Below are 13,530 nucleotides of genomic sequence, written 5' to 3'. Positions count from 1 at the left end.
CCCACACATGCCTGGGAGCCTGGCACAGGGAACGGGCTGGCAGAGCTGTCCCGCCACAGATGTGGCCAGGTGCCAGGCGTGCAGAAAGCTCCTGGCGCGGGCTACACACAGGCTCAGCCAGCCCCGCTGGGAGGTGGGACACAAGGCCTGGAGCGGCCGGGGCAAATGGACCTCAGGGTGATGGGAAAAGGGGTGCTATGGGGTGGGGCGGGGCAGAGACAGGAAATGGGGCATGGAGGGGGTGCAGGGCGCTGGGTCAGGTGGGAACAAGCGGTTCTAGGGGGGATTTGATCCATGCATCTCCCTAGGGCAGTGCTAGGGGCCCGATGCTAGGGCAAGGGAACAAGGAGACTCCCTCTGCCAGTGTACCGAGGCGCCCAGCTTAGAGGCATTAACTCAGCCCAGGGGTGGGGGGCTAGCCTCAGGGGGATCCCCATTGTCTAGCATCTCGCTGCCAGCACCATGGAGTGGGATGTCTGAGAATGAGGTTAAAGCGGGTGGCACCAATTGGGTACAGCCAGGCCAAGGTTCCCAGGCCTGGCATGGAGCCCCGCCGGTGGGTCAGGGCTCCAAGGGGCACAGAACAGTATCGGGGGCTACGTGAGAGTTCATCCCTGCTTAGGGCGGATTTAATCGGGGGATGCCTGTGCCAAGGCCTGGCGGGTGGTCAAAGTTAGTGGGACCTTTGCAAGCTAACATCATTAACCAACATCATCAACAGCTGGTGGGGAGGGGCCGGGCAAGTGGCAGAATCGGGGAGGGTGGGCATGGGTGCGTCACTGAGCGTGTGTACACGGAGGGGTATGAATGTGTGTCTGTGTGGGTGCAGATGCATTCGTGTACATGTGTGAGTGGATTAAAAGGCACAGATAGGTACACACAGGCATGTGCATCGAATGCATGGACATTTGCACACGTGTGTGAGGCTACATGTGTGGGAGTATCTCTGAGCAGGTCTGTGTCCGAGTGCCATCTACCCATCCAGGGGTGCACACCTGAATTTAACTGTGCACACCAGTGATCGTGTGCGCTCTCTTTCCACCTGGGTGTGCACACCAGTGTTTGTGCGTGCACACACCGTCTCTGGCTGGGTGTGCATATCCCATAGGTGTGCACACCAGCATGTGTGTGTGCATGCCCCGTCTCTGCCTGGGGATGCGCACCAGCGTGCACACCCCCTCTCTGGCTGGGTGTGCACACCAGCGTGTGCGTGTGGTCTCTGCCAGGGTAGGCAGAGGTGCACACACCAATGGGTGGCTGGGGACAGCCAGCATATGACTAAATGCAGCTGGAATCCCAAGCATTTGGTGGCAGCAGCTGGGCTGCTTGGAGTGGCTCAGGTTTGGAAGGAGGATGCCATGCGGATGACACAATAGAGACACGGGACCCAGCCTACCCCTATGGCAAGGAGAAGACGCCCGCAGCCACTCCCACGCCCGGGCTGGGATGCCAATAGCGCTGCGGCTATGACTGCACCAGGGGTGAGGAGTTTAAGCCAGAGCACGGGTCTCGGCCTCTGCTCCATGGGAGGTGACGATCTCGGCGCTACAAGCCCCCTCCCTGCACAAAGACAGGCCGGGATCTACCTGGCAACAGAACAAACAATTGTGAAATCAACCTGCTGCCAGCACGCTCCGTGTAAAGAACCCACAGACCGCCAGCCTACACGTCCCTGCTGCCGCCCCGCCAGGGCTGACCTACATTGGGAGGGCAGGGGTCAGCTCCAGGCTGGAGGGCTGGGGAGGGTTGTGCTGGGGGAGATTGACCTCTTGAGAGTCAGTATCAGGTGTAAAAGTGTTTGTACAACTGAGAAAAAAAATTAAAAGCAAAAGATGACTCTAAAAACGTGCCAACAGGGCCCATGGTAGCAAGTGAATGCAACATTTGGGCCTGTTTATATAGTGGGTGACATAAAATACACAGTATTAAAATCACGCGTGCGCCTCTTCCCCCCGCTCTCCAGCACGGAGATCTCCCACTTCCTTATAGCTTGTGAGATTCTGCCTGACAAGCCAATCTCCCACACCCAGAAAAACAGGAAAATTAACTTTTCTAGAAAACTTTTTTTTTTCCTGTCCTGGGACTTTGATTTCAAGACAGTTATAAACAGCTCATTGTTGGGTGTGTGGCGTCAAAGGGAACTGCGCTGAGCAGCTTGGCCGAGCAGCATGAGAAGGTGTTGGGGGTTTTAAATCCAATCACGGATCATTAGAAGATTTAGCATTTTATGCTTTGCATGTCGCCTTTTGTTTTCCAAAGGATCCCCAGGCTGAGCAGCGTGCCACCAAGATGCAGCCATTTCTGGGATGAGAGGCAGCAAACCGCATGCAGTACTCGCTGGGATGACGCCTCTGGTTAAAAGCACAGGACTCCTGGGTTCTATTCTAAGCTTTGAGAGGGGAGTGGGGTCTAGTGATCAGAGGAGGGGAACTGGAAGACAGGATTCCTGGGTGCTAGTCCCAGCTCTGCCCTTGGCTTGCTGTGTCACCATCCTCATTCGGCGCCTCAGTTTCCCCACCTCCCACGGTTGTTGCAAAGTTTCACAAACCTCAGAGGGGAAGCGCGGGAGGCCTTTACTGACAGGAGGGGAAGCTCTGACCAAGGGGGCCAGGGCAAACACCGGCTTTACGAGAAACACCACAGGATGCTGAACGCCCCCAAGGATGGTCTGACCCACGGCTGGGGGAAAGTGCAAAAACCCCTCCTGTTTCACAACTACACCCAGAGAGAGCTGTGGAGCCTCCATCTTGCACCATCGCTGTGAAACCACCATCCCCTGGCCGGATGGCCAACCTCCCCCTGGGGACAGGGCACAGGGCTCAACGCCGTGCCGTCCCCAGGAGACGGAAACCTGCATCCTGGGCCGGAGAGAGCTGGGGCCGAAACCGCGTGGTAGCCTACGTCAGTGCCCAGGGAGCGAGTCCAGCTAACGCCCCAGCAACACAGCCACCCTGCGACCCAGCATACGGGCCAGGAGAGGGACTGTGGCGGAGAAAGGAGGGAGGGGTCAGCGCCCTCCAGGGTGCAACTGATGGGGCACTGGGGGGCGGGAGGCAAAGCTGGGCCAGTCACCAATGTTCCCTGACATCTGCCAAGGGGGGCAGGCAGGAGGTGCCGACCTCAGGGGCTGGATGGGTTGGGGGATGGGCAGAATTGCTTCTGCTCCAGAGACTAGCCAGATGTTTGGCAAAGAAACCCGCGGGGCTTGCGAGCAGGCAGCTCCCCAGGGAGCCCGGCGCGGCGCGGCCGAGATCTCACTGGATTCCAAGACAACTGATTGGTTGGGGACCTGCAAGTCAGAACCCTGGGGGAACCAATCAGCATCTGGGATTCCCCAGGGAATCCCCTGCCTGCATCCTCCTGCCCCACACACCACAGGCTTAGTCACCAGGGCACAGCAGCCTGTGTCGCACCCCAGTCCCGTGGGCCAAGCCCTGGCCCTCCTGGCTCATGGAGCCCAAGGAGTCCCCCTCCCCACTGCAGCTGGAGAGGAGGGGGCCGGCACCGGAAGGGTTAAACCGAACACCACCCTGGCTGCTCCTGGGGTTGCAGGGGAGAGCCCCGGGGGGAGGCACGCCGGCGGACAGGGGTCCCAGAGCAGGGGTTGCCGGAGGGCTGCTCTGGGCAGGAAGGCAACCTCGCGGCCCCAAATTGGGAGTTCCTGCCAGCTGCTTCCGACTGTGGTTCACCCGGGGAATCCCCGGCTCCCACTGGCCCATCGCCCGCCTCGGGCACAACCCTCCCCCAGCTGGCAGGGGGCTGGCGGCACATGGGGGTCACCACTCACTCGGCCCAGTCCCCCGGCTCGGGGCCTAGCGGCTGGGGTCGCCGTACTGACTCTCTCTCTGCTCTGAGCGCGCCACTCCCGTCACACGAGCTACCAGCCTCCCCCCAGCCCCGGCAGCCAACATGTAACGAGCACCCTGGGGCTCAGCTCTCCCTGCCCCCATCACAGTCAGTCCCCTGCCCTGGGAGCATGAAGAGCTGATGGAGCCGGGGAGACTGAACAGCCCCCACCCCACTCCACAGGGCCCCCCCAGGGCCAGGAGTAGGGTTTGCCCAGACGCTGCCCAGTTGGTGCCTCTGGGCTCCTGCAGATTCCCAGACATGCGACCCTAATGCCTGCATCCTGCCACCAAGGGGCCGCAGGAGGGGACTAATTTTTGCCCCCATTCACCAGCTGTGCAAGGACCCGGGTGCAGCAAAGTGCCCATGGGCCAGGTCACCAGCATCTGCTTCCATGCACGGGGTGGGGGGACTTTAAAATGACTCTCAGCCACCAGCAGCAGCAAACGTCTGGTCCCATGCATGAGACCGGACAGCAGGATGCCTGGGTCCTATTCTGGCTCAATGAGCAAGTGGGAAGGAGGAGTTCAGTGGTTAGATCAGGGCACCAGCACTCAGGACTCCTGGGTCCCATATCTAGCGTTGTCAGAGCAGGGGGGCGAGTGGCTAGAACAGGTAGACTGGGGTGGAAGTCAGGACTCCTGGGTTCCATCCCAGTTCTACCACCACCTTGCTGAGGGACCTTGGGCAGGTCACAGCAACTGCTATCCTATGTCTTCGCATAGCGCCCATCACCGTGGTGTCTGACCTCTCAGTGCCTTGGTTTCCCCATCTATAAAACAGGGCCGGTGACCCTGCCTGCACCCGCAGAGCACGCTGAGGTGCCTGGATGAAGGCTGTTGTCACTAGCCTGGTCCCTGAGCCCATCCAAGTGGCGTCCGGGCGGCCCCCGTAGGATGCCATGAAGGGTGCATCTGCTCTACAGCGGGGGCAGACAGACGCTGCGGCTCAGTCCCAGGTTTGGGTGGGCTGGGGGGTCCCCAGGTCGGGTGGGCTGGGGAGCCGCAGCGCTGGTGTTTCCCCTGCGGCAGCAAGGCTGGGGCAGCCGGTTCGGGTTCATGTTCCGGGGCTGAAAAGAGCAGTGTGGACGTTTGGGCCGGAGAGCTCCCCCCCGGCTGGGTCTCGGAGCCCAGGCTCCAGCCCTAACGGGGTCATCAGCCCTGCAGGGCGAAGCCCGTGAGCCTGAGTCAGCAGCACTGAGCTGGACCCGGTTTCAGGAGGTCGATCCCCCACTGCGCCGAGCCGGGAGCCGCCCCGGAGCCGTTCTCCCCAGCCCCCACAGCCCGCGCTTCAGCTGAGGGTTGCTCCAGTGCTCAAACACTCCCCACCCCATGCCGGGGAGCCGAGCACCCTGGCCAGCGCGGCTCTGCGCACCCCGGCCAGCCAGCCTGAACCCTGTTCCCCTCCAGGGGCTGGGCCGCGCTCTGGCAACCTCACACGCCCAGCTGGCTGCGGGGCCCTGGCAGGAAGTCGCAGGGCGCAGGTGGAGCCAGGAGGTGTCTGCCGACGTGCCAGCTGCACGCTGCTCTGCGGCCTCAGCCTTGCGAAGAGGGAGGGCAGCTGAGTCAACAGGTTCTGGACCCTGCTCCACCCGGGTGCACGGCGCTGTCTTTATTACAAGGCTCTGCCCTTCCTTCCACTGAGTGCCAGGAACAGCTGCTACCCAGGCTCCCGACACCCCCCCAGGAGGGGCTGGCTGGGCAGCACTTCCCCCCCCCCCCGCTCTGCCCCGTGTGGAGACACCGGGGCACGGAGCAGGGCAGAGTCTTAACCGAGGCTGGTTCCTGGCCCCCGCTGGGCTAGGAAATGCTCCCCAGAGCGGGGAATAGAACTCAGGAGTCCTGACCCCTCAACCCAGGGGTCCAGTTGACTCCTTCACTGCTCCAGCCACTAGCCAGGGCTCCCTCCCCTCCCACCCTTGCTCCACCAGCCTCCTGGAGACCGCAGCCCACAGCTGGGGAGGAGGGGCACAAAGCCATGGGAGAGCTGGGCTAGCCCTGCTTCCCCACCAGGTCCCCAGTTCTGAATTCCAGGCATCCTTGCAGCCAGGCCAAGGAACTTCCCAGTGTCGGGGTCGGGGCCAAGGGCCTGTCTCGGCTCTGCCTCCCCGGGCTGCTGGGGCTGCTGTGGGATCGCACCGTCAGCGCTTCCCAGGAGGGAGGCGACCCACATTCCCAGGGCTCCTCCCAGCTGCCTGTGTCTAGTGCAGACACGGGGGTGGAAGGGCCCTCCCTCCCCTTGCACGGGAGCACTCAGAGGTGCAGTCCCCTAGCCTGGAGCGGAGAAGGGAGAGCGGCTGATGTCCCCAGCTCTCCCGCCAGAGCATGAGCCCTAAGCTGAGGCTGTTCCCTGACCCCCCCCACCCAAGGTGTCAGAGGGGTGCCCAGGTGTGGGGGGTGCCCCTACATTCTGCATCCCCCCAAGGAGGCCCCTCCTCTGCCGCTTCCCGGGTACTGGGCAGAGAGGTTGGGGCTGCGTGTGTGGCGCCGGGGAAATCAAACCCTGCCCTGCCTGTCTTAGCTGTTCCTTGCCTGCTCCACTGCAGTTGGCACACCATGGGCACGCACACGCCTGTTCATCCATGCGCGTGTGCAGGAAGGAACACACACCTCTCTACACGAACTCCTGCTCCACACGTGGGGATGCATATGCAGGTCTGTGTCTGTGCACATGCTCCTGAGTCTGTGTGCATGCCAGGATGCACCTGTGCGCACAGGGGCACGGGTTCACCCTTGCACACGCAGGGGGGCGTGGATTTGTGTCTGAGTCCATGGTGGGATGCCGACGTACACATGGATCCACGTGTGCATGAATCCATGTCCGCAGCTGCACGCATGCACATCGTTTGTCTACTGTAGGGACTTTTGCCAAGAATGGGGGTGGGGGGGAATCCATTAAAGAAACCTCCAGCTCTCAGCGAGTTCCTCACCCTGAGAAACACCCTGGGGCCCAGGAGAAAAATTAAAAAAAACTCAAGGAGCTGGGGAGAGGGGAGGTGTGGTGGTGGGGGGGTCCTGCAAACCGGTTCTACAAGGTGCTGGCACAGGCGTGTGCCTGCCCTCAGTTCCATAGCAGGGAAGGAAATGAAATCCCTGCAACCCCTTCCCTCCCCCCAGCTCTCCCCCATGCTAGGATGCCTTGTGACAGGCTGGGGAGGGGGGGCCTGTGCTCAGGCAGGGGCACACAACAGCCCCCCCACCACCACTCCCGCACATCACGCCCAGGCAGGGACTCACCCCCAACCCACGTGCCATATCCCAGGAACTGTTTTAGGGAGCTCAGATCTCCCCATTCGCAGCTAGTTCCTACCATCTGCCTTGCCCCGTGCGGGCAATCCGAGGCCATGGGGCAGGAGAGGGGGGAGGAAGCGAGCACAGGCTATGGAGAAGGCAGCTCCGAGGGCTGGCGCAGACAAAGTTCATGCCGGGCGAGCCGGAAAAGCCAACGCAGGGTTTGCCCCACAGCCATCACTGTTGGGAGGCCCCTGCTCACAAGCCCCACAGGCTGAGGGCTCCCTTGGCGGCTCCGCTCGGCCCAGGGAGCAGACAGGGTGGCAGGGCCTTGGAGAAGGCCGGAGGTCAGAAACGAGGTGGCCACAAGCCAAGCAGAGACGGTGCCCGCCAGGCACCAGGAAGCAGAGAGCTCAGCTGCATGCAACACCCCTCCTAGGTGACACCAATGTGCTCATGCAAAGCCCAGCTTGCACATGCGTACCAGGGTGCCTACCCAAGGGGGGCAGCTTGATTTCTCAGGGCCTCTGTTCCCCACCCCTACAGTGGGGAAAACCCCGGCTTTCTCCCACCCCATGAGTTCTGCGGGGCAAGGCCTGTCTGCGTGTCTGGGCAGCGCCCGGCACGACGGGGGCCCCGAGCTCGGTCACCGCCTGTCCGGGCGGCGCCCGGCACGACGGGGCCCCGAGCTCGGTCACCGCCTGTCCGGGCGGCGCCCGGCACGACGGGGCCCCGAGCTCGGTCACCGCCTGTCCGGGCGGCGCCCGGCACGACGGGGCCCCGAGCTCGGTCACCGCCTGTCCGGGCGGCGCCCGGCACGACGGGGCCCCGACCTCGCTCACCGCGTGTCCGGGCGGCGCCCGGCACGACGGGGCCCCGACCTCGCTCACCGCGTGTCCGGGCGGCGCCCGGCACGACGGGGCCCCGACCTCGCTCACCGCGTGTCCGGCCGGCGCCCGGCACGACGGGGCCCCGACCTCGCTCACCGCGTGTCCGGCCGGCGCCCGGCACGACGGGGCCCCGACCTCGCTCACCGCGTGTCCGGCCGGCGCCCGGCACGACGGGGCCCCGACCTCGCTCACCGCGTGTCCGGCCGGCGCCCGGCACGACGGGGCCCCGACCTCGCTCACCGCGTGTCCGGCCGGCGCCCGGCACGACGGGGCCCCGACCTCGCTCACCGCGTGTCCGGCCGGCGCCCGGCACGACGGGGCCCCGACCTCGCTCACCGCGTGTCCGGCCGGCGCCCGGCACGACGGGGCCCCGACCTCGCTCACCGCGTGTCCGGCCGGCGCCCGGCACGACGGGGCCCCGACCTCGCTCACTGCGTGTCTGGGCGGCGCCCGGCACGACGGGGCCCCGACCTCGCTCACTGCGTGTCCGGGCGGCGCCCGGCACGACGGGGCCCCGACCTCGCTCACTGCATATCTGGGCACCGCCCGGCAAAACGGGGCCCCGATTTCGCTTACTGCGTGTCTGGCCGGCACCCGGCACGACAGGGCCCCGATCTCGATCACTGCATATCTGGGCACCGCCCGGCAAAATGGGGCCCTGATTTCAGTTACTGTGTGTCTGGGCGGCACCCGGCATGACGGGACCCCGATCTCAGTTACTGCGTGTCTGGGTGGCGCCCGGTACAACTGGACCCTAATCTCGGTTACTGCATGTCCGGGCGGCGCCCGGCACGACGGGGCCCCGACCTCGCTTACTGCGTGTCTGGCCGGCGCCCGGCACGACAGGGCCCCGACCTCGCTTACTGCGTGTCTGGCCGGCGCCCGGCACGACGGGGCCCCGACCTCGCTTACTGCGTGTCTGGCCGGCGCCCGGCACGACGGGGCCCCGACCTCGCTTACTGCGTGTCCGGTCGGTGCCCGGCACGACGGGGCCCCGACCTCGCTCACTGCGTGTCCGGTCGGTGCCCGGCACGACGGGGCCCCGACCTCGCTCACTGCGTGTCTGGCCGGCGCCCGGCACGACGGGGCCCCGACCTCGCTCACTGTGTGTCCGGGCGGCGCCCGGCACGACGGGGCCCCGACCTCGCTCACTGCATATCTGGGCACCGCCCGGCAAAATGGGGCCCTGATTTCAGTTACTGTGTGTCTGGGCGACACCCGGCATGACGGGACCCCGATCTCAGTTACTGCGTGTCTGGGTGGCGCCCGGTACAACTGGACCCTAATCTCGGTTACTGCATGTCCGGGCGGCGCCCGGCATGACGGGGCCCCGACCTCGCTTACTGCGTGTCTGGCCGGCGCCCGGCACGACGGGGCCCCGACCTCGCTTACTGCGTGTCTGGCCGGCGCCCGGCACGACGGGGCCCCGACCTCGCTTACTGCGTGTCTGGCCGGTGCCCGGCACGACGGGGCCCCGACCTCGCTTACTGCGTGTCTGGCCGGCGCCCGGCACGACGGGGCCCCGACCTCGCTCACTGCGTGTCCGGTCGGCGCCCGGCACGACGGGGCCCCGACCTCGCTCACTGTGTGTCCTGGCGGCGCCCGGCACGACGGGGCCCCGACCTCGCTCACTGCATATCTGGGCACCGCCCGGCAAAACGGGGCCCCGATTTCGCTTACTGCGTGTCTGGCCGGCACCCGGCACGACAGGGCCCCGATCTCGATCACTGCATATCTGGGCACCGCCCGGCAAAATGGGGCCCTGATTTCAGTTACTGTGTGTCTGGGCGGCACCCGGCATGACGGGACCCCAATCTCAGTTACTGCGTGTCTGGGTGGCGCCCGGTACAACTGGACCCTAATCTCGGTTACTGCATGTCCGGGCGGCGCCCGGCACGACGGGGCCCCAACCTCGCTTACTGTGTGTCTGGCCGGCGCCCGGCACGACAGGGCCCCGACCTCGCTTACTGCGTGTCTGGCCGGCGCCCGGCACGACGGGGCCCCGACCTCGCTTACTGCGTGTCTGGCCGGCGCCCGGCACGACGGGGCCCCGACCTCGCTTACTGCGTGTCTGGCCGGCGCCCGGCACGACGGGGCCCCGACCTCGCTTACTGCGTGTCTGGCCGGCGCCCGGCACGACGGGGCCCCGACCTCGCTTACTGCGTGTCTGGCCGGCGCCCGGCACGACGGGGCCCCGACCTCGCTTACTGCGTGTCCGGCCGGCGCCCGGCACGACGGGGCCCCGATCTCGCTTACTGCGTGTCTAGCCGGCACCCGGCACGACGGGGCCCCGACCTCGCTTATTGCATGTCCGGGCGGCGCCCGGCACGACGGGGCCCCGATCTCGATCACTGCATATCTGGGCACCGCCCGGCAAAATGGGGCCCCGATTTCAGTTACTGTGTGTCTGGCCGGCACCCGGCATGACAGGGCCCCGATCTCAGTTACTGTGTGTCTGGGTGGCGCCCGGCACAACTGGACCCCAATCTCGGTTACTGCGTCTGTCCAGCGCCTGGCACGAAGGGGTCCTGCTCACTGTTGGGGTCTTTTGGCACTACCAGATTATAAACTACTATGACGACTTCTCTAACAGCAGCTGCCCGTCATCTTCTACCAATAACCGCAGAACAAGCCAGACCCACCCGCTCCAGTCTCCACAAAGCCCCCACCCCTTCGCCAGAGGTGGCCTCCAGCTGACAGGACAGTCAGCTGGGTTTCCTGATAGCTTTAGCAGAGCCATTAATTGCGTATGTGGCAATGGACAATGACAAGGGGAAGGCAAAGAAAGCTGGGGAGGGACCCAGGGATGGTGGGGGAGGGACTGCAAGGCGGAGACAACTGCATACAGGGTGCTTTGCTGAGCCAGTCCAGGTAAGAGCATCAGACCCGGCCCTCGGCCCGCTCACAGGTGACTGCGCCCCTGGCCTGACCTCCCACGCTGCCCCTGCTAGCTCCTTCCAGGGTCACCTGGCACGGTCTGCTGGAGATCCTGAGCAAGTCATCCCGGACTTGTGGTGGGACGGACGGGGTGCCACGCCTGGCCTGCCCCGGCCCAGCCCAGCCCCCTCACCTTCCACACCCCAGAGAAGGCCCATTCACACTCCGAAGGGACATCCCGGTGTCACAGGTCACCTGCCCCCCCAGCCCAAACCAGCTCCCACAACCACAAAATCGCTGCAAAAAATTAAATGCATTCCTGATGCCACTTGCCAAGTTTGGAGAGGGGGTGGGGCCAATCTGAGCAGAGCGCCCTCCGCTGGGCACGTGAAGCCAGGCCAGCTTGGGCGCAGGCAGAACCTGGCTGAAGTCTGACGGGGTCCCTGTTTTCTGGCTGAAGTCTGATGGGGCGACGGGGTGATGTTCAATCCAGCAGGCCAGGGCCAGGGGCTGGCTGGGGGCACGCTACAGAGGGCCTGTCCTTGCATGTGTCCCCACAGCACTAAGCCCCATGCTGGATTGGGCCCCCACATTACTCCCACCTCCGGAGTGGTGCTGGCCACGGCTGTCACCCTCCTTTACGCAGACTTGGTAACTGACACTGCGACTGACTGTCGCTGCTACGCCCTGTGCCGCCCGTCTGGAGCCTCCCTGAGCCGGGGAGGGGAACCCCACTGCACGGGTCCAGCGGTATGTCCCACTCCCCCACTGATCCCCGGCCACAAGTGGGGGGTGGCGGGGGGGGAAGGGGAACACTGCTCGCTCCTACCCCTCCCTGCCACTGAAGAGGAGATGCAAGTTAAATCCGTCTGGATCTGCCGGAAAAGGGCCGTGCCAGCATAACGGAAACCCACGCAGCCCCCCTAGGACCCCCCTGACTTGTGATCAGCCAGCCACATGCCAAATGGCCCTGGTTTTTAAGAAAATATTTACCCATATTTTCCTCCCTGCTCTGCCTCCCCCTCCCCAACTCACCCCCCCGTGCTCCAGCAGCCCCCCAACATCCTCCCCCCTGCAACGGTCGCTCGCACACAGATCCTGGCCCCCTGGTGCCCCACCCCACCCCCTTTAAAAGCAAAAATACCATTGCCAGGCAGTAGAAAGCTGGGGATATTCAAAGTCAGAAACACAGTGAGTGAGAGGGTGTCCCCCCAAAACTGGATTACCCCCCGCAGTAGCTCCTGTCCTGCAAACAACTCCTTCCCGGGCCCGGCTGGTCAGCAAAGTCAGCGTTGCCATCATTCCAGGGGAGATTAGAGGCGCTTTGCCCGCTGCATATCTGTGCGGCTGGGGGACCCAGCCCCAGCGCAAGGGGTCCCGAGTGCCAGGGCCCAGGCTGGCACCGCGCAGGGCGAGCTATGCACACAGTAAACAAACCGAGTTTTTAAAGGGCTGGCGCTGTCTGGCAGTGCGTGCGTCTGTCTGTCTTGCCCCTCCAGCTAGGCCAGGGCTCTCCATTAGCTGGAGAGGAAAATATAGGTTAATGCCAGCCCGAGGAGTGGGCGGGGGGGGGGGGAGATTAAAGCTGGGTGTCAGGAAAGAACCTGGGATCCGGGCTTGGGGGTGGGGTGCGGTGGGGTTGGGGGGGTGCGGTGAATTAGTAGGAAACACAACACGGTGCAAAATACAAAACCCAAGCATGTGTGCAAGGAGCGGGGGGGGGATAATTGCCCCCTCCCCAGCCCGGGCCATGGCACTGACAGGGCCCGGGGTAGCAGGGAAGGGGGGCAACAGAGAACCCAGGAAACCGGACAGCACATGGGGAGAAGACAGAAGGGGCACGCTGGGAGGGTAGCCCCCCCGGAGCAGGGGAGACGAGCCGCGCTGTCCAGCTGGGAAAGGCAGGAGGGGGGTGGGGGGCTCAGCCCTATGACTCTGCAGTTTAAACCCTCCAATGCACGGACCCCCTCCCCCATGCACAGACACCCCCGTGCAATGCACGCCCCCCCCCACTAATGCACTAATGCCCCCATGCACGGCCCCCAGATCCTGCCCTGCAGCGCAGCCCGGTGCCTTACCTCGGCGGGGCTGCTCCTCGCCTGCCCCCCGGCTCTCCGCCCCGCTCTCCCGGCAGGAAGCGGCGGCTCGGCCCGGCTGCGGGGGCCCCGGCGGCCCCGGGCCGGTGGCTGCGCGCGCGGGGCCGGGTCTGTAAATCCGGGGCTGGGAGCGCGGCTCTGGCTGCGTGTCCCCGGGAGCGGGCTGCGGAGCGCGGCGCGGCCAGGCTCCGCCCCGCCCCGCCGGCTCCTGCCGCGGCCCCAGCCCCCTTCGCCGGCGAAAGGCCGCTCCCTGCCGGCCGCCCGGCTCGCTGCGCCCGGCCCCGGGCCCCCCCGGCCCTGCTCCGCCCCCAGCCCCCATTGCCTGCGCCCCCACTCCGTGCCCCGCACTCCCCGGCCCCCCATTGCCTGCGCCCCCAGCCCGTGCCCCCACTCCATACCCCGCATTCCCCTGCCCCCCATTGCCTGCGCCCCCACTCCATACCCCGCGTTCCCCTGCCCCCCATTGCCTGCGCCCCCAGCCCGTGCCCCCACTCCATACCCCTGCATTCCCCTGCCCCCCATTGCCTGCGCCCCCACTCCATACCCCGCGTTCCCCTGCCCACCATTGCCTGCACCCCCAGCCCGTGCCCC

General features: G+C 65.2%; 1 protein-coding gene across 1 annotated transcript in view; it reads right to left on the bottom strand.

Moving 5' to 3' along the window:
* THRA (thyroid hormone receptor alpha) overlaps nucleotides 1-13,111 on the bottom strand; it is a 48,314-nt gene extending 35,203 nt beyond the window's left edge. Inside the window, exon 1 of the mRNA XM_038385192.2 lies at nucleotides 12,922-13,111. The gene's annotated coding sequence lies outside the window, so the exon portion shown is untranslated. The remainder of the gene's footprint in view (nucleotides 1-12,921) is intronic.
* Nucleotides 13,112-13,530: the final 419 nt, after the last annotated feature.

This window comes from Dermochelys coriacea, chromosome 27 (genome assembly GCF_009764565.3).
Source record: "Dermochelys coriacea isolate rDerCor1 chromosome 27, rDerCor1.pri.v4, whole genome shotgun sequence".
In the NCBI taxonomy this organism is placed as follows: Eukaryota; Metazoa; Chordata; order Testudines; family Dermochelyidae; genus Dermochelys; species Dermochelys coriacea.
The sequence above is the reverse complement of the archived record's forward strand: the minus strand, read 5'-3'. Positions and strand labels throughout refer to the sequence as shown.